The following is a 27,060-nucleotide window of genomic DNA, read 5'->3' on the forward strand; positions in this document are numbered from 1 at the left end:
GGGAAAAAAATGGTTCAGTTGGTATCTATTTTTACGGATGTTTTTCACTCAGTGCCTTTGTGAACCGGGCCTAAGTTTGTTTCTCTGACATGCAACTAATTCTAAATGATAAAGATAAAAATGATTATAGATGCATTTTTGTGTAAGTTCCATCAAAACGTCAGCTCCTTTTTTCATTGACTACCATTTTTTTAAATCTGTTCTCTTTGAACATTCTGTAAAATAGAGTCAACCATAAGCATAGTGTGCATACTTTCATATCAATGAAAGTCATATTCTTCAACAACAAAACATATGAACCTGCTTTATAAAACTTCCATTCATTGCGCCTCTTTTGCTTTTAAACATCCAGACATCATACCTTTGCAGAAGCAAATGCTAAAATATAACAAAAGCATTAGAATTTCAGAATCAGAAACATACACATTTATGGACAAAATAGCTATTTAATGCTTCCAGGTGCTGATTTTCTACCCTTTACAATATCTTCTATTTTTCTGAGTGATTGAACTGGTTATTGTAATTTGAGCTGAATGCAACCTGGATTTACCACTGGCTTTCAATCACTTTATGTTGGTCCAATTGTATTATGCAAATGAAATTTAAACCAGAGCAGGATTTCAGAAAAATACAATCCATTACGGGATAGCTATACCATAGACTTCAATTTTCTTTTCTTGCTCCCTTTTATTTCTCTCTTGCAATTCTTTAAAGAAAGTTGACAGACATGCTGAAAATTTACATTTAAAATGATCCGATGTGTCACGTCCATCAGATAGGGGAGATGCAGCACTAGAAAGACAACCGTGTCCTTAAGCTCATGTTTTAAATCCCTCCTGTCACCATCAGCATCTATTGAAGACTGCAGAGGCATACATTGAAGTGTCTCACAATACTAAATTCAAAAAGAACACGTGGGCATGGGTTCATTAATATACATCTCCATAAAATAAGTCAGTATATTTCTGCAAAAAAAAAAATGAACAGAAGAAATATCAGTTCACATTATTATTTTGTGGCTATAGAATAGTTTTTTAAAAAAAGCAAACAAGAAATTAGATCATTGATGTGTTTGAAAATAGTTTGCTCAGCCACTTTATTAAGTAAGTTGGGGTTAACAGTTTTGTCCACTTTGTGGGGTAAGTATCTTGGGCCCAGTCCAATTCATTTTTTCTCCTAAGTTTCTCCTACTAGATAACTGTTTCTGTTTCTTTTTGACACTCTGCTATTGCAAAAGTAGGAAAAAAGTACGTGAAAAGTACTGTCAAAATATTTTGAATATTTTCTTGCTTGCTGGTGGCTTAAAAAGGCATTTTATTGATAAAGTTAAAATATCATCTAGGAGAAAACTTGGAGGAAAAGTGAGTTGGATCAGGCCCATTGTATCCATAAGATTAATGTGAGTGATTTTCTGAAACCTCAATCACTGCACTTCTAATGTATTTCAATGGTGTCTCAATTTTTATGCATTCAAGTCTGTTTTTTTTGTTTTAAAAATTTTCTGCATTTTAAAGTCGAGTAGCAGGCCTGCATTTTTTTTTTCATGGGGGATGTACGATTTGTGGGTCATTGCAAGTCAATAGATGCACAGAAAAACTACATCAAATTAAATTTTTCATTAAAAATGGTGCTCTGTTTTGAACTTTATTAGTTACACTTTCATGTATGCATACAAAAATCATGAAACCTGCAAGAAATATTCAATAAAAAAAGTGGGAATTACCACTGAGGTTTTGCTCTTAGATACTGTTTTTAAAATAAAACAGTGGCAGGTAGGGCATTCTTACACATAGCCTAGATACTACTTTTGACTACCTAAAGTACTCCTGAACTGGCACAATAAAATGGATTTTTACTTACCTTGGGCTACTTCCAGAACCCCACAGTGTTTCAAGTCCCTTGTCATTCTCTGGGTCCTCTTCATTGCACTGATGCCAGCTCCGAAATATTGGCGACTGGAGCCGTTGCACCGACTGCGCATGCATGGTCCCATCTGCTTGTGCCCACAATCACACTTTCATTGCCTGGAGCATTCTGCACATGCGTGGTTCTTAAAAGAAGGAACTGTGCATACTCAGAATGCTTTTGATGATGGGAGCACGATCGTGGATGTGTACCAATGGGGCCACGCACGCGCAGTAAACATGATTGGAGCTCCAGTGATTCATATAAATTAATCAATTAACTGCTATGAAGGGGAGAGGAGGGATGATGGCATCAAACATAATGGAAATTTGAGTGTGGTTGTAATAATGTGAATTTTCATGTAATTTTTCATATTACGATTTTTCCATTACGATCATAATTGTAATTACAAAAACTGCAAAATTTAGTAAAATTGTAATTAGCACATTGCAATCATCATTAGTGCTTGGCCTCCACTAGGAAGCTAGTACAAGGCTTTACTCTGTATCTGATGCCAAATTGTACGCAGCTGTGATCTGATCTGAAAAAATACTAATGAACTAATGCTGACACATTTGAAGAGTTTAGTGCAGTGGTCCTCAAACTAAGGCCCGCGGGCCGAATATGGCCCCTGAGGCTTTTTTACCGGCCCCCCACACACAAAATGTATTACTTATAGATGCGGTCAGCTACAACATTAAATATTGTTGGTCTGCATATAGAATAGAAGTGCTGACACCACCCAGGCATCCCCATGGAAGGCAGAAAGCAGTAATTCACTGGTTTCCCAATCAAATTCCACATCAAGTGACACTGCTGGCCAATTGGACTGCAGGTTGTCACCTGGGTATGCTTCACTGTCTGGCCCACAAAAACTTCTACATAATTTTATGTATACTCCGGCTCCCCAGCAGTCTGAGGTATGAAGACCCGGCCCTCGACCCAAAATGTTTGGGGACCCCTGGTTTAGTGCAATCTAAGCCCAACTAAAAAAAAAAAAAAAAAAAACATCAACTCAGGTAAGGATTTGGAATATTGCTTAAAGAGATCTGACATGATGAGATAGACATGTGTATGTACAGTGGCAAGCAAGCATACACATTACTAGGCTGAAAGCAGGGGATAGATAATAAAGGTCTGAGGTTTGCAAATATTGTCACTCTCTGAGACACAAACACTGTGTTATTGAGCTGAGAAAAACAATACATCTACTTTTTTTAATTGTTTAAAAGCATAATATTAAATTGGGAATTCTAAGTCATTTTTAGGCGTTGGAGGATAGATACACTTGTTTATGTCATCAGTTTAATTTCACTTAAGGTTCACTTTCATTTAATATCTGGAGCAACTACTGGATCCAGTTTTTATGAATATACTGTACAACAAAACTATGTTAGGATGGTTTTTGAAAAACAATTTCTAGCAGGTTTGTTGTTAGTGGAAACCAATTGTATGTTTTTCTTTAACATCAATCTGTGGTAACAAAAGGCTCCAAGGTCTGTTGCAGGACAAAATCAACGTTGGTAATTACCTTTACTGAGGCACTGTGCATCAGAAAAGAGGCAGTCATACAACTAGACGGATGCAGCATATTTATTGCTAAATGTTGTCCTTTGTTTCAAAAGAACTGCTAAATGTTGGGGTTTACTTAATGTGATGGCTGTCTAAGCAACTCTAATAACTAAAGACCACATAGTTTATGCTTTTGCTTTACAATCAATAACCATTATTGGTAATACATGACAATGTAGCCATAGTTGAATAGATATTTCCATCCTTTAGAGATTCTCCAAGGGTACATAAATAACAATTTGGAAGTACGTGCATTACCATAAGGCATTCAAAGTATAAGGTAAATAATTTAAATCTGTAGTGCAGTCTCATTATAGGGAACAACCTCCTGCAGTGCATTGCTGGAATATTTTATTATTATGTCATAGTGAGGCACTGTGGGAGTTTTGTGATACATGTTGAGATGATGGCTGGTCTCCGAATTCAGATGTTTATATGCTATATACACAGCTTAGGACAAACAGGAAACTTTATCTGAGTATGTGTCAATACGGACTTAATGTAGAGCATAATGAATGTGCAATGTAAATAGCCTTTGAAGGGCAGCAGAGTAATGTAAATAGGTTGCTTACACAATTTACAAGTATATTAGGAATTACACTAATAAGATTAATTGTGAATTTCACATTCAACCTTTTCAGAAATAAATAGCTCCAGTTATTTTATTCTATTTGCTAAATCTGAAAATGCTATATCAATAAACATTTCTGTATTTACTACTAGTTATGACTAATGGTAATTTTTGTGTCCACTGCGCCAGTTGGCATATCCACAGCCAGGCCTCTATGTAAAGGCAGTGGGCATAAAATATGAAAGGACGTAATGTTTCATATCAGAGCTTCCACATGGTACAAACAAGATTGCCTGAGGTGTCAGATTCACAGCCACATCGGACCAAAATGTATTTCTTGACCCTTTATACGAATGGCAAATGGCTTACATTTTACCAGCTAAGCATAATAAGCTAGTGTGTGATAAACAGTACTCAGGTAAGGTTATCAAGGTCTCTAAAATGTAATATTCATGTGGTACAATATAACATTGTTTGAGCACTCATGTTGCAAGTAGTACCAAAATATGCTTCACTACAGGGGATTGACAAGCTCTGCCACCCTTGCACCTGAAGTAGGAATTTTTTACAGACATCTTTATTAATGCACCTTTGCTCAAACAGTGCAGCCCAGTATCAGTAACTGAAATGCCTTATACATTCTTATAGTTTTACTATGTTATACTGCTGAGTAGGCAAGCGGTGGATGCCATGCCCTAATTCTTTCACTGACCCTTTCATCGGTAAGCAGCAGCACTTTCCTGTCAGTGCTCACACACTGTCTTATGCACTATTTTGCACTTTATATCTTCCTGCGTATGCACCTATTGTTGCCCTGTGTCTTCTTTTGTCCATTTTCTGGACCTTCTCTGCACCTTATGATACAACAATTATTGTTTGTTTTGCACATTTTTTACACTTTGCTGCGGTAACCTTTTTATTGATTGATGCTGTGGATGGCCATGTGATCTCTTTTCATTTATTATGCCATCTGTGTAATTGTGATTATTTTTGGTCAGTACATTGTATGGATCAATCAGCCCAGGATTTATATGTGTGGTTTCCACACCCTTATATGCATCATTGCTGATTTGCTTTATATACAACATGGCTACCCCTCATTGTTTTTAAGTGTTTTTATATATGTCTTTTGAATAAAGATATGAGTATATTGAGAGATATTGTCTGAGTGGTGCGGTTCTTCAGGGAACTTCTGTTTCTTGTTCATTCCTGATTGCTTCATTGTTCCTTTCTGCGCACTCTAATATTATCATACGTAATTTTTTGATTTTGTGAGTGATGGTGCTTGCCCGATTGTGTGTGTTGTTCATACTGCTGAGTTGCACACATGTTAAAAGGGTGCCTTGGATAGCCACTACCGGTAGTAGAATATCAGTAAAATTATCAATATTTTACTAATGAACTTTGGTTAATCGTTAGTAGACTATCGGTAATCTTTACCAATGTTTTACTAATGCTAAACCTTACCCTATTTTCTCTAACTGCCCATCTCCCATCCACACATCATAACCTCCGCCGATATCTGTGCCACGTTTGCTGCAAAACAAACCCCCTTTTCCTTATCTGTGCTGCCTAAACACTGTATTTTTTGGCCCAAGTTAACCCTTGGGTACCAATATAGCTGCAATTAACATTGCAGTGTATGCGGCAGCCATTTTGCTGAAGCTCCGTAGGCGCCCAAATAATCTACTTCATGCTGGGTGATGCATAGCCCTGGGGATTATTGATGTTTGCGCTTGGGTATATGTCAAATTAATTTTAAACAACCCAGCTAGAATTGAATGGTGACAAATTCAGTGGGGATGCAAAAAAATCTGAACGCCAGCAGGAGTCAATATGTGGGCAGTGCGGGGCAAAGAATCCAGGGGGTTTTCATGTGATCTCTGGTATCCTATTCAATGATGACTTGGATTATGGTCCCACTCAAGGTATTCCAATGTGCCCTATCTTAATTTCCCGGCATTTACTGCTTGCTGTTCAATCTAGTTAGGTAGGCCCGGTTCTGCATAGTTATGGAGGAAGTTGGCGGGGATAAATGTTTAATACATGCATACCATATTTTAGGGTCCATACTGTAAAATGTTTAGACCCTATTCGTTTTTACACAAGCAGGGAGAGGGCCAGGGGCATAACTATAAATCATAGGCCCCCCAGCAAAATTTTGATGGGAACCACTAATGTTCGCACCCTTTACTTTATTTATAAAATAAGTGAGGACATCATCATTTTCCCACCCATAACAAGTGTAGTCACAAAAACACCTGATTTGAAGGATGGATCCTATTATCAGAGGGAGTGAAGTAGTAGTTGGGCCCCCCTCACAGTTCTGGGCCACCCTGAAGTCACCAGAGCTGCTCCCCTGTAGTTACGCCCCTGGGCGAGCCTATTGCTGCATCTGCTGAATCTTTTACAGGTGTGCTAGAACACTGTAACTGCTTTGTGGTCTGAAGCTAACTTATTTTTGCATTTTGACCGTAAGAAAACAAGTAAGGTGGGGATGTGTTCTAACTGCTCTATCGATGTGTCATTGATTTGTACCCTAGTGAAGCAGGACATTTGGGCACCAGAGGCACCAGGGAAATTTGGGCCCATCTTAGTAGCCTATAAAAGGAAAAAGAAAGTGGCCCCGGTGCCTACTTTTTTTATTGGGCACCTCAGGCACCCAAATTTCCAGTTGTAGGATCTTATTGCTGCTATTAACATGGGAGCCAAACACAGCGACCAAACTTCCTGGTGCCACTGGTGCCCAATAAAGTAGTAAAGGTGGCAGGGATATAAGCAGGGATTGCGGGGAATTGTGGTTAGGCACTGGTGGAGGGTCGGTTAGGGTTAGACATTTGTTGGGGGTGGTCTACTAGGTTTAAGCATTGAGGGAGATTGGCCTTGATGCTTATCTCCGAAGTCTATCTCCTGTCTTTAATAACGTTTCTGAGCTGTTTCTAGTGTTAAAACCATGGTGATGAGGCATGTAGCATTCACTAAATAATTTAGTTCAGGCAAACCCAAAGTTAACTCTTCTGTCTTTAAGTTAAGGAGAGATCTCTAAAGTTATGTTTCAATCCTTAAAATAACTACAGAAGTTAAAGACAGGCTGTTAACCTTCAGCCGCCCGCGTCACGCCAGTAGGCGTGGCCGTGGCGGCAGCCCCAGGACCGCCTAACGCCAATTGGCGTAAAGTCCTGGGGCTCTGTTTTGCATGAGATCGCGCGCATGGTGCGCGCGCATCTCATGCTCGGAGGGCGGAGCTCCACCCCGCCTTCAGTCTCCGAGCGGCTATTGCCGTTAGACGGCGATCACGCCGTCTATTTACTAGGTGCAGCGCTGCGATGAGCAGCAGCGCAGCACTGGGGACAGCCGTGTGACACGGCTGTCCCCATGGGGGACAAGAGAGCGATCGGCTCTCATAGGCAGAAGCCTATGACAGCCGATCGCCATAATTGGCTGGCTGTGGGGAGGGAGGGAGGGAAGAAATTTAAAGAAACAGGGGTTTTTAAAGAAAAACAACAAACAATATTATTTATTTTAAAAAAAATAAACATGGGGGGAGCGATCAGACCCCACCAACAGAGAGCTCTGTTGGTGGGGAGAAAAGGGGAAGGAATCACTTCTGTGCTGAGTTGTGCGGCCCTGCAGCTTGGCCTTAAAGCTGCAGTGGCCAATTTTGCTAAAAATGGCCTGGTCACTAGGGGGGTTTAGCCCTGCAGTCCTCAAGTGGTTGATTAACTGCATGTGAAAATAATTACAGATGAGGTAACTTAAGATAACTCTCTCACTGTGAAAACTTATCTTTACACCTTAATAAGGCAAGATCAATGTGTGGTGGTAAGTTTTCTCTTGCCTTATTATCACCAGCATGATCTTAGTGAATTGAGGCCAATGGTCTCAGACTACCACATGTAGACAGTCTGTTTCGGACTTTTGGTCAATTAATATGATCAATATGGCTGTATGGGATAGGGCTTGGACCAGTTACCAAGCAGCTTGGGGTGACCCAAAACACAAGGAAAGTATAGGGGGCTAGAAGAGACCAAAAAGCCCTCCAACTATAAAGCAATGCTTGGTGTGATTTGCCTTCTTAAAGCAGAAGGAAACTTGCAACAATTCATCTTTAAGTGAACATTTGTGGTTACCTACAATGCATCACTACTGAATATGCAAATTATCTCTTGATGCCCCTGTAAGCATTGTGGGTAACCACAAATGTTCACTTAAAGCTGAGTTATTTATTGCACGTTTCCAAATCACAACAAGCATATCACACCAAGAAGAATCCTCCATGAGGAGGTAGACTAGTCAGATTTGGCAGATTTTTATTATCTTAAAAAAATAAAATAGAAGGGATTTATAGTGTTTTACAATGAGAGAAATGCATGTCTTATAGGTATGAGTTTACATGTATTTACATTTAACAATTTTTCCTGATAGTAGTATTTTAATCTCACTTAGCTGAGGAAGTGGACTGGGTCAGGTAAGCTGATTTGTGATGAAGAAGAAGCTACCACTCTACTGCAGTAAGGAGGTGCTGGATGCAGTCTGCTACAATCCAGATAGATAGATACATTCAATATTGCAGATAGTAGAGACAAGCAATTAGACTGATGGTATCTGAAAGGCAAGCAGCACAAAACAGATGATGAGTGTCTTGTGGTTAGTCCAGTCTTGGTAATTTTCATGTTAAAGTGCATCACTTTGAGAAAGGAAATTTTCATATTTGTGTGATGATTTATTTTCTGATCACATCTGATCAGTTTAGTTGTTAAGCAAGTTGTTAAACCAGTTTCAATTAGACACCTGACAAAGTGAACAGAGAAAGGACTGCTAGATTTATGTTCTGCTAACTAACAACCTCATCAATCAGTTGAATGAAGTAATCAATTAGTTATCATTTAATGGTCTGATAATGTCAGTAAAAGATATGCTATTCAAATCCTTGCATTCTTAGGATAACCAAGACAGTTCTCATAAGACGTCTTTGTTAATATAGTTAAATAATTATAAAAACAGAATTGCTGTTTTACTTAAATGCTTAAAAAAACAGAATCTATGCAGTTGACTTATTGGAATTTTCTCTTCTAGACATGCATTTGCCCTGTCTTGTTTGTCTGGAGTGTAGCCACCTAAATAATACTTAAAGAGACACCGTAACGAATAATTAAACTTCATCCCAACCAGTTGCTGATACCCCCTTTCCAATGAGAAATTTTTTCTCAAACAGATCATCAGGGGGATTTGTATTGTGGTGAAACCACAGTGTGATGTCAGGACCATGGTCCTGACAGTTTCCTGTCTGTGAACATCATTGCATTGTGGGAAATAACTGTTTACAGCTGTTTCCAACTGCCAAAAAAGCAAGCAGCATATCCTTCCACTGATATCACCTGCCAGCAGTAAAAATGTCACATGATAAATGTAAGAATGTAAATCAGGGAGAAGAACGATTTTACAATGGGCAAACACTGACTAAATCATTTATACATAATTATTGTAAAAATGAAGCACTACTTTTGTATTACATTATGTTCACTGGAGTTCCTCTTTAAAAAGATGAGAGGGATATGGAGGCTGCCATATTTATCTACCATATTTCTTTTCTTTTAAACAATACCAGCTGCCTGGCAGTCCTCCTGATCCTTTGTCTCTAATACTTTTAGCCATAGATCCTGAACAAGCATGCAGCAGATCATGTACTCTGACTCAGCTTTTACTGGATTAGCCATATGCTTGTTCCAGTGTTTTGATTTAGGCAATAATTATGCCAGAAGATCAACAGGGCTGCCAGGCAACTGGCATTGTTTATAAGAAAATAAATATGGCATCTGACATATCCCTCTCATCTCGGGTTCCCTTTACATAAAAAAAAGGTTTTGCAAAAGGCAAGAGAAATAATGCCTTTTAGTTAATATCATGTATCTTTATGTTTTAGATTTTGAAAAAATGGCCCATGGGATTTATAGGGGAGCCATCCAGAAATTGCTTAAATTACAACACACATACAAAAGTATTCATTCTTTCTTAGACATATAGCAAAATAAAAAAAAATAAAAAAACCTTGATAAAGGTCATGTAAACACAATATTTTTAAGATATGGTAGCAATATATATACAGTATATCATGATAAGGAGTTGTGACCAAGTAGAATATACTATTTATTTATTATTTAGTATTTCATGTAAACCAACAATATCAATATGTGCATTTTGCTCCCAACTACAACATCATTGTATGCATAAGTCTTCTAATGCAGATTTTGTTTAGCGCTATGTAATAAACATAAAACAAGTTCCATTACTTCCACTGTAAGAAGACCACTACAGAATTAATGGCCTTCAGATCTGAGCAGGGCATTCTCTGAGTTTGTATGTATGTTTTCTCAGGTTTGGGTGGGTTTCTTCTGGGCACTCGAGTTGCCTTCCACATTTCAAAAACATAGTGGTAAGTGAATTGGTTTCCCATCCTTTTGGGCCTTAGACTGGTAAGATTTCCATTGTAAGCTCCTCTGAGGGACAATTAGTAATATGACTACAGACCCTGCAAAGCACTGCAGATGTCAGCTCTACATAAATACAGTGCAGTACACAAGAAAAATAATTGTAGCGGTGACTGTTATTTTGCAAATAGTGGAACTTTAGTTGTTTGAGCAAAACACAACTGATCTCTAGTATTTCCATGAAGATCATCACTGATAAAGTCCATGGACAATGAAATCTGATTTACACTTCATAAATACTGCAATTTGAGAATAGGTACCTATAAATAATGGTACAGAGTACAAATTACCAATCCTGCGAAAATTGCCAATAATGGTGAAAATGGCTATAATTTCAGAATGTTACTTTTATTTACACCTAAAATGTACTTTATCTTCATAAATCGCTGAAGTTTTACTGAAAGAGCAATCTCCCATCTACAGTTCTTTTTCCATACCATAGCAGAGATAGAGAAGTTAAGAGTGATATTGTTGCTGCAGCCATTACCTCAGTATAATAGCAGCTATTCCTCACATAGAAGCAGTTGAGGTCACTCCTGAGCTTTTGTGGAAAAAAAAAAACCCTGACTATTTATCCTTTGTAGTCCAGTAGATTGTGAGCTCTGGCAAATGGATAAGAGCAAAAGTCTATTCTTTCTATATGAGATATGGATTTGACCTTCTTCTGTCCTTAAGTTTTATACAGTGGGATTAAAGGAGTTACTACCTAGTGAAAGGGAGCTCAGAAAAAAAAAGTATTTTTCTTTGTAAGAGGAGGTTGACAAATGAAGTGTTCTTAGCAATTAATGACCAGCTTCAAAACAACTTTAAGATGAGGTGGTCCTGGGGCATTCAAGAGACCTGCTGACTACAGCAATCTGGTAATGAGAAGAACCTGGTCATAGATCAGAACAGGCCAGCAGACTTCAGAAAAAAGAAGGTCTTTAGAAAACTGACATCCCTGTGTTTGATCAGTCTGTTTGCTGTCCATGGTGTTATTTTCCTGTTGCTGTCTTTTCAACCCTAATTCTTAGATCAATAAATATACGTAGATTTCTTGTCAGCATTGGTTTCAAAGGACTCTGACTCCCTGCTGATTTGCTCAGACTTCTTAGGGTGCATCAAATACTATCTGCATTTTTTACTTTTGTCTCAGCGGGGTTCATCTCTGAGATAGTGTATTTACCTGTAGCTGAATAATGTTTCCATTTTATTTACAGAGCAATGTTAATTGCAATTGTGGAAGTGCTGTGAGTATGAAAAAAAATTAAATCAAATTTTCTCACAGTTCAATTACTTATTTAATCTATAGCTAGTTGGTTAGATTCTATCTTACATGATATCACAAATAGAAAATAGCAACCATTTTTTTTATTTCAATGAATTTTTATTGAGGTTTTAAACAAGTAACAATGCAGTAAACTCATTGAAATGAACTGCTAATATTCAACATGAACTCTACTGTGGATAGAACAGTGCAGTTCCAGTAGAATCAATAACATTTATAAACAAAACACCTCACAATATAAACATCAAGTAAAAACATAACCCAAATAACATCAGCATCATTCTCTAAACACCTTAATCCAATAGACTGATCTGTCCTCTTAAGTCTTGACATGGGAGATTGGTCTCTCATTGACCTTCTAAGCAAGATGGAGAGTGGGGAGAGAAGGGTTAGGGAGGGGTCGTATAGTAAGCCAATGTAAATAGTGTTACAATTTGCTCTATAAATTCATCATGAGAGCTGTGGGAGGGATAGTAATGTAGATTAAGGCCTCTTGCACACTGCAAGTGATTCCGATTCAGATTCCGCTTTTTAATCAGTTTTTACATCCGATTCAGATTCCGATTTGCAGTGTGCAGGGAGCACACTGCAAATCGGAATCGGAATCGGATGTAAAAACTGATTAAAAAGCGGAATCTGAATCGGAATCACTTGCAGTGTGCAAGAGGCCTAAAGGTGTTTTCACTGAGAAAACTCTTTTATTAAAAATAAATAAAAAATAAAATAACTGGTTATGTCCTAACCCGCAGGGATGCTCGAATGTACCCAAATTCGATTCAAGTACATTCGAATACGGGTCCGGGTCAAATTCGGATTCAGCCGGTTCGAATGGACTCAAATTTGATTCGGGTGGATTTGATTCCGATTCGGGAAAATTCGGCTGTGATCACGAATTCGTGATTCAAAACCCGCCGACTTTAAGGGTTAATTGCAGAGCCCCCTTAAATGCCAGAATCACCAAATTTGCAGGTTATGTTAAGAAGAAAAGTGGGAGCAGGGGAAAACAATTTTTTCAAAAAGACCCTATACTTTGAGAAAATCGATTTGAAATGTTCAAAGAAAAAAAGATACATTTAAATGCCGGTCAATGACAGATCGTGGGAAATATTTCCTAGCAGTTAATAGCAAAGGCCCCTTACATCCTAGCAACACCAAATGTGCAGGATATGTTAAAAAGATATTGGGAAACAATATTTAAAAAAAATATATATATTTTTGGGGAATGTTCTGAGTGTGGGAAATTTGAAAAAAAATGGCGTGGGGTCCGCCTTCCCGAGCCTCTGTAACCCCTTGTTCCCCATGCAGGCTGGGATGGCCAGAATGCGGAGCCCTGGCCGACTGGGGCTTTGCACCCTGAGCTATACCAGCCCGCATGGTCCATGGTATGGGGGGGCTCTGGAGGAGAGGGGCAGTCAAGCCATCCCCTCTCCCCCAAGCCCTTGTCCAATCCATGGTGTCCCAGGTGGAGGTGGGGGCGATGACTCCCTGGGGGGGTTCATGGTGGCATCTGGGAGTCCCCTTTAAGAAGGTGACCCCAGATGCCCACCCCCCTCCCAGGAGAAATGAGTATAGGGGTACAAAGTACCCCTTACCCATTTCCACAAAGGGTTAAATGAAATAAAAACATAAGGATGAAAAAAATATTTTAATATTCTTAATTAACCAGAAATACTTACCTGTACCTTTAAAAAAATGTTCCAACGCCCATATCCTTGGTAATGATCCAACAAATACAGTATCCTCCAAACTTGCGATCTTCAATTACCTTGATTGAAGATCTCCCACAGCAATTAGCTATACTATACCTTAGAATGCGTCCAGCCGACGCATAGTGCCGGCTCCTGCTGTCCTCCCCGCCTCCTCACCTGTCACACTCACCTAGCCTGGCACCCGGAGCACTTGAGAAAGACCTCTGCGGTGGAAACATTGTGCTCTGCACTGTGGCACTTGCAATAAAATAGGCCAGCCAGCCTTAAATCCAGGTAGAGACCCAGCATCTTTGTTCTATGTGTGGAAGTAACCCTATGGTGGATGAGGGGCTTTGCTGGTTGACTCCCTGGTGCTGTTAAAGATTGAGATGCAGCGTTGGGATATCTGTATTGCTTTCCCACTATCTTTTTAAAATATCCTGCAAATTTGGTGTTGCTAGGATGTAAGGGGCCTTTGCTATGAACTACTGGGAAATATTTCCCACGATTTGTCATTGACCGGCATTTAAATGTATTGGTGTTTTTTTTTTTAACTTTTAAAATCGATTTTCTTAAAAAGTATAAGGTCTTTTTGGAAAAATTGTTTTCCCTTGCTCCCACTTTTTTTCTTAACATAACTTGCAAATTTGGTGATTCTGGCATTTAAGGGGGCTTTGCTATCAACCCTTAAAGTCGGCGGGTTTTGGGCGACGGTAGCTAAATCCGAATTCGTGATCACGGGTTTAACACCTGTGATCACGGCCGAATTCAAGAGTAAAATTCGGATACAATCGAATTCGAATTCATGATCGGTAGCCGATTGAACCGCTCTACTGTGCGGGTGAAAAGGAATTGCGCCTGTGCAGTAGAGCGGATACAATTGAGGTCGGCTATTTCCACCTTATCCCAAAGGAAGAGCCGCTAGTGCACCTGCACGGGATCATGGTAGGTAAATATATCACAGCTTGTCAAGTCTTGTTGAGGCAGGTGCGGGGGGGGGGGGGGGCAGCGCTGGATTTCCCAGAGATTCAGAGGACGGGGAAGCCTCAGGATCCCAATTAGGCTCCCGAGGTAAGTATCATCCAGTCATCCAGATGGTTGTTTTTTTTATTATTATTATTATTATTACACAGTCTCTTTAAAGGGAACCAGAGACGAAAAACCCTCATGTATTTGACCATATATATCAATGGGAACATGACAGTAAACACCTTCTCTGCTCTCTGCTTCATACTTCTCTGCTAAATCTGCCTGTTAACAGCCTTGATAAAATCCCTGACTGAGCATTCAGTCTGGCTTTGCCTGGAATGATTATAGCTGAGTCATTACAGCAAAGCCACAAGGGGGCAGGCTTGGGCTTGAATAGACATTACAGTAGACAGACTCAGCTACTCAGCTATAATCATTCCGTGACAAAGCTAGACTGAATGCTCAGACGAGGATTCTTATCAGGACTGATAACAGGCAGATTTAGCAGGGAGGAATAAAACCGAGAGCAGGGTAGGTGTTTACTGTCATGTTCCCATTGATATATATGGTAAAAATAAATACATAAGTAGTATCCACACTTGTGTTTGCTTTAGGAAATTATTTATTCACACATTATACCACATTTGTATTTTTCTGTCTAATAAAGTGCTTCATTAATTAAGTTTATGTAAAGCAAGTGGAAACTAAACTGTTCTTTGTATGCTTTACTCATTTTATGGCTGTTTCAGTTCATTGTCCAGTTATTGTGACATTTAATAGAAGGTAGGGACTTACATTAACTTGTCAGTGCTGATGCTGTTTTATCCAAATGCACCTATGTTTCCCTACATGCTATTCACATACTTATAGATCTTGGGCCCTACACAATCCCCATCTAATCAGTGTAGCATTGGTAAGTGTTTGAACAGGTTATTCTGCAATCCCATTGTTCAGTTGTCTTCTTGCTGCATATGTTGCTCACCCAGGAGTGTGAAAAAGAACCAAGCAAATTTAATTTTACTCCTGATTAGTTATTCTGTTTCTAATTGCAGCTTTCAGATGCTGGCATGAAAAAAGATTGGCAAATATGGGAGAAAGGTATCACTAGCTTTATACAGGTGACAAGTTTTATCACTTCACTTGAATTATTTTATTGTTTATATAGTAATTTAAAAACAAGATGACAGAGCCCTCCCTTTGGCAAGACTTAATTCCTCCCATTCTGACTGGTATGCAATGGATAATTGAGCAGGTGTTAGGCCTGTAGGGATATCTACTCACGAATCAGCTCCAATGCCCCAATCTAACTCTACATACTTCCCTCTATGTTGCGCATCCCCGCTTGAATGGTAGGTGAAGAGACAACACCTGCCCGACTTTGGTTACAACCAGGCCTTTAGTGTGCAAGGTATTGGAGCTGAATGCAGGGTGAGCAAATAAACTTCTAGGCCAAACAAGGAAACAGAATAACAAAGTCCAGCAACAGTCCAGGGTCATACACGGGTAAGCAGAAATATCACAGTACCGGAGGGCAAGGCAGAGAGTAGTTAAAGAATGTTTCCGAAATCAAAACCAGGCAGCAAGGGACGTCACAATATTCAAGGCAAGAGGTCAGTTCAGGCAGCAGACAAGGAAGGTCCAGTAATCAAAGCCGAGGTCAAAGTCCAGGTAATCCAATACAAACAGCAGGTAACAGCGCAACCAGCAAGCTAGAAGCTATCATGGGCAAGATGCAAGTGACACAGTAAGGTTTAAATACTGACAGCATCCAATCAGTGGCTGGCCACATGCACACAACAGCCAATCATATGCAGGAATAAATCTTGTTTTAAGTATCAGCTGAGAGAGAGATCAGCTGACATGGGTGGCAATACATGTCAGCTGAGTAACCAATAGAACCAGTAAAACATCCTAACTGTGTGTCAGCTATAGCATATTGGTAAAGAGCACTGCCTCTGATGTGAGAAACCAGGGTTCAATCCCAGCTAGGGTCAGCATCATATATTAGTATTTATTACATAAACCCCTGCCTAAGTGTCAGCTACCTCTGTCGCCACGCCTCAAACCATACTGCGGCCGAGAGGAGCGATCCCTTACAGCAGGACTGCCTTGAGCTCATGACATGAAGAGGATTCTGCATAAGAGAGATAGAAATATTTTCTGTAAAGCCCCTGCCCATGTCAATAACAAGGTGATCATCCATACCTTGTGCTCAGGAAGGTGAAGATACTACCCTTACAATCGTGCGGGTAGATCCCTGAGGACTTATTACAGACTCTAGAAGCCCCTATTTTAATAGGGTTACCTTTGTGTTCTCTCAGTTACGAGTATAATGCATACCCCTGACTTGTTTGGTCATATCATGACTATCCAATTAATCAAGCCCAAATTTTTGGCCACGTATACATTGATAGAGAGGCCACATGTTCAGGTGCATACATGAAATTGTTGGATTTCTTGCTTTCATATCCTTAATGATGAGCTGTCTATTGATATTATTATTTATTATGTGTGACAAGAATGCTGTTGACATTCATTTCTTCTTATAAAATGATATGATGGCTATATAAAATCCTTGTACACTGAGACCTGCTATGACAATGAAACTTTATGTTAAAGATTTATTTTAGTAATAGAATAACTGAATCATTAAATGTAAATAACATAGAAACTGAGCCAATAGACTTAGAGAAAAACATATTTTATAGATCGAAGCATGGTAAAATTAATGAAACCAAAGCTGTTGCAATCCAACATTGCACAGAGTTTAAAACACAATAAAAAATACATCTTCCCACTGGAAACAGTAAATTCGGGCGCCTGAGGCTAGTGGACAAATCGGGCGCCGCCATTCACTCCTATAATAAATATCGTTTAATGGGCGCCCGATAGGAAAAAAGGGCGCCGGAGAAAACTAACGTTTTAAAAGCGGCGCCCGGAGACTTAATGTTTTATTACTGTTTCTCATGATTACACATTATTTAATGATTTATACATTTTTAAATATTATTTTTAAACGAAAAACAGTACAATACTTTTTCCCAAACATTATTTTTAAACGAAAAACAGTATTTTTTTTATTTTTTTTTTTTTACATTATTTTTAAACGAAAAAACCAACAGGGGGGTCTTAGGTTTAGGCACCAACAGGGGGGTCTTAGGTTTAGGCACCAACAGGGGGGTCTTAGGTTTAGGCACCAACAGGGGGGTCTTAGGTTTAGGCACCAACAGGGGGGTCTTAGGTTTAGGCACCAACAGGGGGTCTTAGGTTTAGGCACCAACAGGGGGGTCTTAGGTTTAGGCACCAACAGGGGGGTCTTAGGTTTAGGCACTAACAGGGGGGTCTTAGGTTTAGGCACCAACAGGGGGGTCTTAGGTTTAGGCACTAACAGGGGGGTCTAGGGGTTAGGGGTAGGTACAGGGAGGGTTACTTAGGCACCAACAGGGGGGTCTTAGGTTTAGGCATCAACAGGGGGGTCTAGGGGTTAGGGGTAGGTACAGGGAGGGTTACTTAGTAATTTTTTTTAAAAACGTTATTATACGTTTCACTATATAAACGAAAGATTAACGTTTTTACAATTGCCGATTTAATGCACATTATTTAATGATTTATAACTTTTTAAAACATTAATTTTAAACGAAATACAGTACAATACATTTTTAAACGTTATCCATGCTTATCGTTAAAAACCCGGCGCCCTTTTTTCCCAGCGCCCCTTTTTAACGTACTCCTTCCCACTACCCTACCCTGATATACAGGGACTTACATTAACTTGTTAGTGCTGATGCTGTTTTATCCAAATGCACCTGCACAGGGACTTCATAATGAGTCAAAAACCACTTTCTGTATGACACAGCACTAATTTAAAATCCATTTCCCCTCTAAATTTTAAAACCAGTTTTCTCACAAACTATGAGGTCTTTTTGAAAAATGATTTTTACTGGTTCCCTTGGTTAGCCTTAACACACATACAACATTTGGTGTCAATTGCAAATATTGGGTGCTTTGTAATCAACCATGAAAATTGGCCCCAAAGACTTCAATGCAAATGCAAAAAAGAAAAAAAGCCTAATTTTAGCTGCAATTTTGCAAAACATTTGCTAAGCAAAAAATGCTGTCTAGTTTCTGCATGCTCTCCTGCAGATATGGCATGGGTTTGTTTTATTCACCATGAGAAATGTATTATGAGATGTGCTTTTTTCCATTTACATAGCAGAAATTTGACAGGCAACATTTTTTTCAGGCAGTAATTTGGCATGCAACCATTTTTCCTGCTTGGGAGCATTTGTTACAGGAGTTTGGAATGCAACTACTGTCTGTATAATACTGAGCAATAGATTTTTGAATGGATCCTCTACAGAAATCACTGCAAAGAATCAGTACCATGCAATGTGCCTGCTCACTCCCAACTTGTGGCATGAGTTAAAGGGATAAGTGAAAAGGTTTAATAAGCGAAATGCAAAATTGTCCTGCAGTGTGAGGGAGTTGCAGGGTGTGTACACAAGGGTTAACTCACATAAGCTACTGCCTCCCATTTGATGCATTCCATGCCGTGTTCCATGTACTTCCACTTCTATCTTCTAAACCGGATAGAAATTGGAGAAGATGGAACACAGCTTGGAATGCTTTACAAGTGAGGTGGCAGTTTAGGTCAGTTAACCCATGAGTACACAGCGCACATGCCCAGAACACTGCAGGAAAATTTTGCATATTGCCAAAACGTTTCACTCATCACTTTAAAGGGACTCCAAGCAGTGCAGTAACTATGGAAAGATGCATACCATTTTGAAGCTCTCTTTCTCCTCTTTGATGATATATAAACCACCGCCCTACACCTTTTAGTTTTCGCTATTTTCGCTATCGAAATCGCAGCCCCCATCTTGGATTCCTAATTCAGCATTGTATTACACAGGATGACACTTTCCCCAGTGTCGGCAGCTCCTTTCAGTACAATGCAATGAAGTACAAGGAACCCAGGGGGATATAATTACAAACATCATGCTGGTAGGTGTGAGGATATAATTAATTAGTTGTGGGTATGCTTAAAGGCATACCCACAGGCACTGCTCGTAGTCTCTTTAACTCATGCCACAATTTGGGAGTGAGCAAGCTCATTCTCGCTCATCCATAATGAGTAATCACATGACCAGAGTAGGCGTTTATCATTCATTTTTAATTCCTTAACTAATGCATTTACTGGAAGCAAACTTGGAGAATCCCAAATCATAATCTAATCAAGATATCCTAAGCAATAGCTGTGTTTTACCTGCTTTTTTATACAGTCAAAAAAGCTGAAACAAGGTTTACCAAATCCTTGCACTGTGTTGAACTGAAGAACTGATGGATTTTATACACATCCTTAAAGAAAATCTGAACTGAAAATTAAAAGTCAAAATAAGCATACACAAGTCATACCTACCTTCCATGTAGTCTACTCCTCAGTGTCTTTCTCCTGTCCCGCGTCCTGTTTGTTCACTGTGATCAAGGGAATTTTCTGTCCTCCATTTTGAAAATGGCCATTACCCATAACAGCTTTCTGGTCAGCACACAGTTAAACTGTAACATCGCTCACTTGAGCCATAGGGAAACATGGACATTACCTGGTACATCAGTTTTCCTCTCAGCTATAACTGACAGCAACTGATATTTTACTGACAGCAACTGACATGCACCATTGTTTTTAACAGAGAACTGTTTGGGAGTGAGTTTCTCCATTTGTGTGTTTGGTAAGTTTTAGAGCAGTAGGAGACAGGCCTTGGGGGTGGCAGCTCCAAGGCTTTGGCTGCGCTCACATATGGTGTTAGATGCTGGTTCTGGGGCCCCGGGCAGTGAGAGTTCCCGGGGCCCCAGGCTGGCTCATGCACCATTGTTTTTAATTTTATTGTAGTATCCCATGCAGTTTAGTTAGGAGGGGGGCGGATGAGAGGGAATATCCTGCACGCTGGTGCCCCCTGCTGGTCATATAGCCATTGTCTATATGCAACTGAAGCCCTCTCCAACGACTAGCTGACTTGCTCAGCTTCTGTTTGATTAATCACTGCAAGCTAGGCGTAACATATGTGTGCACTTCTCATTGGCTTATAAGCAGCCTGCAGGCTTTATAAAGCAGCAGAGAACTGTTTGGGAGTGAGTTTCTCCATTTGTGTGTTTGGTATCTTTCATGATAGCTATGCAAAGTGATGTGAACAACTTGATCCATTGACAGGCAATACTGTAAATGGTATGATTGTTAAATTATGTGAAATGTAAAAAGTGCTGTAGACTTCACAGACACATGACTTAATAATTGCTCATAGCTCTGTACACACTGCTGACGTTGAACTATTATCTGCCAATGGTATCTGTCATGGTGGTCGTTTGATTTGCATATGAATCGCCATAGCTTGTTTGTCAAAACACATTGGGCTTGAGTCACTAAGACAAATAGCATGCCTTATCCAAGTTAATACTCCTTATCAGAGATAACATGCCTTATCAAAGTTAACACACCTGATCAAAGTTAACATGCTTTATTAGAGTAGCATAGCGAGCGCTACAAACCCGCAGGGGCTCAGGGCAGGGCGAGTGGAGCTCTCCTCATTGCCAATTAGCAGGCATAAATTCGTAGTGCTGGCTATGCTACTCTGATAAGGCGTGTTCATTTTGATAAAGCGTGTTAAGTTTGATAAGGTGTGTTAACTCTAAAAAGGCATGTTACCTATGATAAGGCATGCTATTTGTCTTAGTGAATCAAGCCCATTTTTTGCTAACTTATTTTCCATCAATATACAAGGCTTTAGGCTCTGCAATAAGTTCTTGTTTCTAGAGTGTAATCATTTTGGGGGCAGGACCATGATTTGTGTGTGTGTGTCTGTGTGTTACATTCCACTGTAACTGCTAGGTTTGAAGAATAAGCAGAATTTCAAGTGTTGAACAAGAATACTGATATACAGTATTGGCTTGCCTTTGCTAATTTCGTAAACAAAGCACATTACCATCTTTTGCTATAGCTGAAGTAATTTTCCTATTCAGTGGAGGTGTAAATTGTAATTATTTTGCAATTATAAGCTAAAATCACTTTTCATGCTCATATGTTTGTTGCAAAGTGAAAGTCATTTGTGTCTATAACAGGTGTTAACAATGATGTACTGTATACCATAGAGTATTGGTGTAGTATTTTTAGATTCAGGTACAAGTTAAATTCATCCTGAATATTGGTCATTCCAATAAAAGTCTTAATTAAATTATGGGGGTGTTGATGAAAATTTCAGTTGTTGGTATTAAGGATTAATCAGGCTTTTTCATGGTCTGTGTTGATTTGAAGGGGTAGGGTCTGTGCGCCTAGCTCACTTCCCAGGGGCAGCTGCATATCTAGCGGTCCCTTCATTGTCAAGGAGACATTTAAACTCCACATTATGCTTTGCCTATACTAATACTACATCTCCTTTTTGGGGGTTGGGGGGATGCGCATGGAGGTGGTAAAGATATCATTGTTGCCCAAGTTTGGGGCAAGGGTATATTGCAGAGTGGGCCATCTGGGTGATCTCTTGTTCTCAACCATGAGTGTTGAGCAAAAGGGTGACTGTGAGTATGCAAATTCCACCATCCCCCAGTAAAGACACATACTTCTCAGCCCTCTTAGGTCACGAGTCTTTCAACAATAATAAGGGAGGGTGGACTTACCTTGCGAAGGGAAGAGGTGTGAAAAAGACTTTTTCCCTTGCAGACAATCATCTCCTCAATGTTAACGGGACCAGGATCACTTCACTACCGCGATGTTCATCTGAAATAGGAGATCTGGTTAATAGTAAAGGGTTGGAACTTATGGTGGAAGCCCAAAATCTCCTTAGTAATAATTAAGCCACCCATACCCTCCCCATACACCTTACAACTTACCCATTCCCAAAAAAAAACAAATAGATTGGAAAAAAAAAAGTGTATTGAGAAAGACACACTCCTGGTTGCCATGAATTCATTCCTAACTTATGTTTAGTAACTACATTTTTTTCACCAAATATGGTAATTTTGCATTTAGACTGGTGTACACTATAGGTTTAAATGTTCTTACATTTTTATAACACTACTAACACTGGGGAGTTTGAGAATTGTTGATTAAGATGCCTATTGGAGATTTCCATGATTCAAAAGATCAATGTAATCTACCTGTCCTCCAGCCATTTTTTCAGCAGCAACATTGGAGACCTTCATGCCCTTTATTTTCTAGTATCTATATTCTAATTCTCTTGGGGAGGGGTGGCCCTTCAGAGGAATATAAATTCACTGATTTGCAGCATGATTTGTAGTAACACCAATGCCAGGAACCTAAAGAAAAGGTTGCTACTGTTTTCCTCTTAAAGCCTAATATTTAGATAGATTGTGGACAGATCTGAAAGCATCAAAATGGTGGCAGGAGGAGGCTACTGCTGTGCTTTCAAACCATCTACTTAGATTGTCAGTGGTATTCAGCAGACAAGGCATCAATCCAAGCAATTCAGGTTTATTGTGGAGTCAGCAAAAAAGGCACACCAGAGTGTATAGGTACAAAGACACCAGCCTTCACAGGAATCCCGCTTCCTCGGAGACCAAATAGTAATGGAAAGTATGAAAATGCTGAAAAAATAAGCACTGTGTAGAAATTCAAACAGATGTGATGAAATATTTAAATGAAAAAGGAGTATGAAGAGAGAGAAAAAGAGTGTTGATCATTTTTATCTTTTTCAATATACATTTTACTAAAATGTGTTTCATTTTTAATAAATTAGTATTGTGTTTGCTACTTAAACCTGGAGGAAGTAGACATCTGGAGGTCCTCCTTTTACTAAGATTGGCTTAAAGGTTGAACTTCCCCTTAATATCTCCAGTAGAACCTCCTCCTGGATACCAGAGGGGGGAAGAGCTCCTTGTCTATAACAATGGACAAGGGCACTTTTTTAAAGGGGGAATGAGGTTGGAGGCTTTGCGTCCCCACAGTTGAAGAGTGACCACCAATGAAGTTCAGCTAGTATTGCTCAGGGTACATAATCTCATGTTGGTGGGCTCTGAATTCCCATGTGGAAGACCAGCCTACATGGAGGGGAAAGGGTTAATAAGGCTTAGTAGGGGGTCCATATTCTACATCTTGGACTCATTATAGTCATTTCTGAAGCTATCCCTGAACCATGCACAATGATGTTGATCTAACTTGTACCTGTAAGCTTTTGACTTATTTTGATTTTTAGAGTATTTTATATTGCTAAGCCTGCAAATCAAAAAGAATGAGAGAGCTTTTATATGGACTGTGAAGTCCCTAGGAGAGCACTGGAACTTTCAACTGTTTTCTTGTTATTTGCAGAGACATAATATTCCTTTGAGGATGAACCATACCTTAAGGTGACCTATTATTTTAACATTTTTAATTATATGGCTCCTGTTTTTATTTTACAAGCAATGTAACAGCATGACATTGAATGTCTTATGTTATTTTACATTGTATTTTATATTCATTTAATTTAGAGAACATGCACCAACTTAAATGAAATTAGCTAAATATGGCTGAATATATTGATGGAATCTGATTACCAAGTGACAGTTGTTTGGATACTGTATATGTTTTAATACATACTGACATGACCAAAATTATGCATTATAAGTCGGTATGTGGAATGCTCATGCAATTGCAATGCAAAGTTGACTAGTTAAAGTGCACATTGGATTACAATTTGCATACTTTAATGCTGAGGTTGAGGACCTCTGTCAGAATAACAGCTTGGTCCAGGTCAGTGGGGAGAGTGAGAAAGTACAAAAATAATTGAAAAGGTAGTTCGCAACAAAATGAGATTTGTCTCTTTGTCACTTAAGGTTGCCTGCTTGTCTGTCACAAGCAGAGAGGTCATACTTTGAAGCAATGTAAATGAGTAGGAGGGCAAATAGCCAAAGGGTAAAGGATAATATTCTTATTTTTAATAACTGCAGTTATTGTAATATGTCTGTACTGTAACCACAGGACCGTTTTGCACAGAGTGACCCCTACAAAAGACAGTCAATAACGTTTTGGTCAAGAAAAAGCAAGCTTGTATATAGTATTTAAACTATATCTAGCAGAGGCATTTTTTATAACAACACTTATGCTGTTAAAGCTAATTTTCACCTATGCAAAAACTATTATTTGTAAACCCTTCTTATGTTTGATAATACCTGCGCTATTCAATTTTTTAATAGACTAGACAAAGATAAGGATGGATATGGGAAGATATGTTGAAATGTAAGTTTCATGTTTGATTGATGTTTGTTCACTTTGCGGATGAAACAATGATTGATAAAAGCCAGAAGTGGAAGCATAGGAGAGGGGCAGAGGAAGACATAGGGCTGTGCATCCGAACAGGGGCCCCATGTCCTCTAGGGCCCATGCACCAGCACCACATTCAGGGCTGGATTATCCTCTAGGCTGTTTGTGTATTTTTCTCTGTGTAATCATCCTTCCCATGTGGCTACCTAATGCATAGTTCACACAATAGCCTTGATTCACAAAGCCGTGCTAATGCATAGTATGTCCGTGCTATACGTGTAGCACGCAATGTTACTCGTGCAAAGTTTTACGTGCACAGGTTTACACGCGCGTGCTAACAAAGCTCTTCACTTGTTAATGTGGCACAATGCACGCATTGTGACGCGTTACACGCGAAGAGCTTTTTTAGAGCGCGTGTAGAATTTTGCGCATGTAAAACTTTGCGCGACTAACATTGCGCACTACACGTATAGCACGGACATGCTATGCATTAGCACGGCTTTGTGAATCAAAGCCAATGTCATTTTTACCATCAGATCAATGGGAAATTTCCTGTGGTTTGATCCTTTCTAACATGTCCGATCTGCTTCCGGTTAAGAAAATCATCTATATTGAGATCAGTACTGCCCAAAATTGTTCCCTTTCTCAATCAGAAGCAGATTGGGCTTTTTGGAAATTATTGAACTATGAGAAATGTCCCCTTGATCTGATGGGGAAATGACATTGGGCTTGATTCACTAACCAGTCCATTAGCACTGGTTAGTGAATCAAGCCCATTGTGTGTATATGTGACTGGCGAGTGTAATGGTTAAGGGCTCTGCCTCTGACACAGGAGACCTGGGTTCAAATCTCGGATCTGCCTGTTCAGTAAGCCAGCACCTATTTCAGTAAGGAGTTTCTTGGGCAAGTGTCCTTAACTCTGCTACTGCCTACTGAGTGCGCTCTAGTGGCTGCCTCGCAAGCGCTTTGAGTCCGACAGGAGAAAGGCGCTATACAAATACTGCCATTTTGCCATATACAGCCTTACTCCTTGTATCACTCTCGCCCTGTGTCACTATTCACCATGTGGCTATCTCTCCCTCTATCACTAACAACTCCCCCCCCCCCCATAGTTGTTAGTCTCTTCTTCTCTCAGTGTTCCCATCTGGCTGTCTTTGCCATCTGTGTCACACCACTCAATGTGTCTGTCTGTCAAATCTCCATGCAGGGTGTCTTTGCCCCTATGTGTAATCTTTCCCCATGTGGCTGTCTCTCAGTGTGACTATAGTAGGGATTAGATAACATACAGAGGGGCTTCAGCACACAACAGGAAAAACAGTGACAGGGGCTCTTGGTTACGCTTTAACGCGCTTAAGCTCACCAACTGCGCCAAAGTGTCCCCGATCTGGTGAGTCCTACTCTAACCATATAAAGCTAGTTTTTATCAGCAGTCTAGTGGGAACTAAACCAAAAACCCAAGAGTCAACTAAATGGGAGAAAAGGAAATTAAAAACACCTCACCTTCCACTAGCTACCAAACGAACTCTCTGGACATGTGCAATGCACTCATTTATATGCTTAACTGTGCTAGAGGTGGGCGTGGTTATGCAGGCTCACAAGGGGAAAATTATAATCAATTATCAAGGGGTGAGCAGCACAAACCAACTTTTAATGCAATTTTTTTGCAAAGTATGCACGCAGCAGTGGAGACCCCAATCCCCACAAGAAATATATATAACATACAGAGGGGCTGCAGCACACAACAGGAAAAACAGTGACAGGGGCTCTTGGTTACGCTTTAACGCGCTTAAGCTCACCAACTGCGCCAAAGTGTCCCCGATCTGGTGAGTCCTACTCTAACCATATAAAGCTAGTTTTTATCAGTAGGGATTAGATTGTGCGCTCCTCTGAGGACAGTCAGTGACATGGTAATGGACCCTGTAAGGTGCTGCAGAAATATCAGTACTATTATTATCATTATTATTATTATTTTTGATTTATAAAGCATTAACATATTCCATGGTACTGTACAAAGTAAGAAACAAACATAGGGTACATAATAATAGACAATGGTATACACCAATATACACAATTGGTGACAAAATACAGAATTGGTAATTACAGTGACAAAAATAACATGATGAATAAAATAAAAGTATAAAATATTCCAAGACACAAAAGGGTGAGAGCGCCCTGCCCTTGTGATCTTACAATCTAAAGTAATAGGGGGGAAACAAGAGGTGGGATAGTATACAATAAACATACCTAGAGGCATTTTTTCTTTAGGATATCTAGTAGGAGTGCAACTTGGCCTTAGGTCAAAGGTAGACTGGCCTAAGGAGGGAGACCACATAAACAATGTCAATGAACACACCTGG

General features: G+C 39.6%; 1 long non-coding RNA gene across 1 annotated transcript; it reads right to left on the reverse strand.

Moving 5' to 3' along the window:
- Window positions 1-426: 426 nt before the first annotated feature.
- On the reverse strand, window positions 427-27,021 carry LOC137517663 (uncharacterized). The gene is made up of 4 exons (XR_011020614.1): window positions 26,948-27,021; window positions 22,123-22,222; window positions 8,491-8,653; window positions 427-965 (listed from the first exon to the last, which is right to left on the reverse strand). It is a non-coding gene; the product is annotated as an uncharacterized lncRNA (long non-coding RNA).
- Between the last annotated feature and the right edge of the window lie 39 nt (window positions 27,022-27,060).

Source organism: Hyperolius riggenbachi, chromosome 5 (assembly GCF_040937935.1).
Source record: "Hyperolius riggenbachi isolate aHypRig1 chromosome 5, aHypRig1.pri, whole genome shotgun sequence".
In the NCBI taxonomy this organism is placed as follows: Eukaryota; Metazoa; Chordata; class Amphibia; order Anura; family Hyperoliidae; genus Hyperolius; species Hyperolius riggenbachi.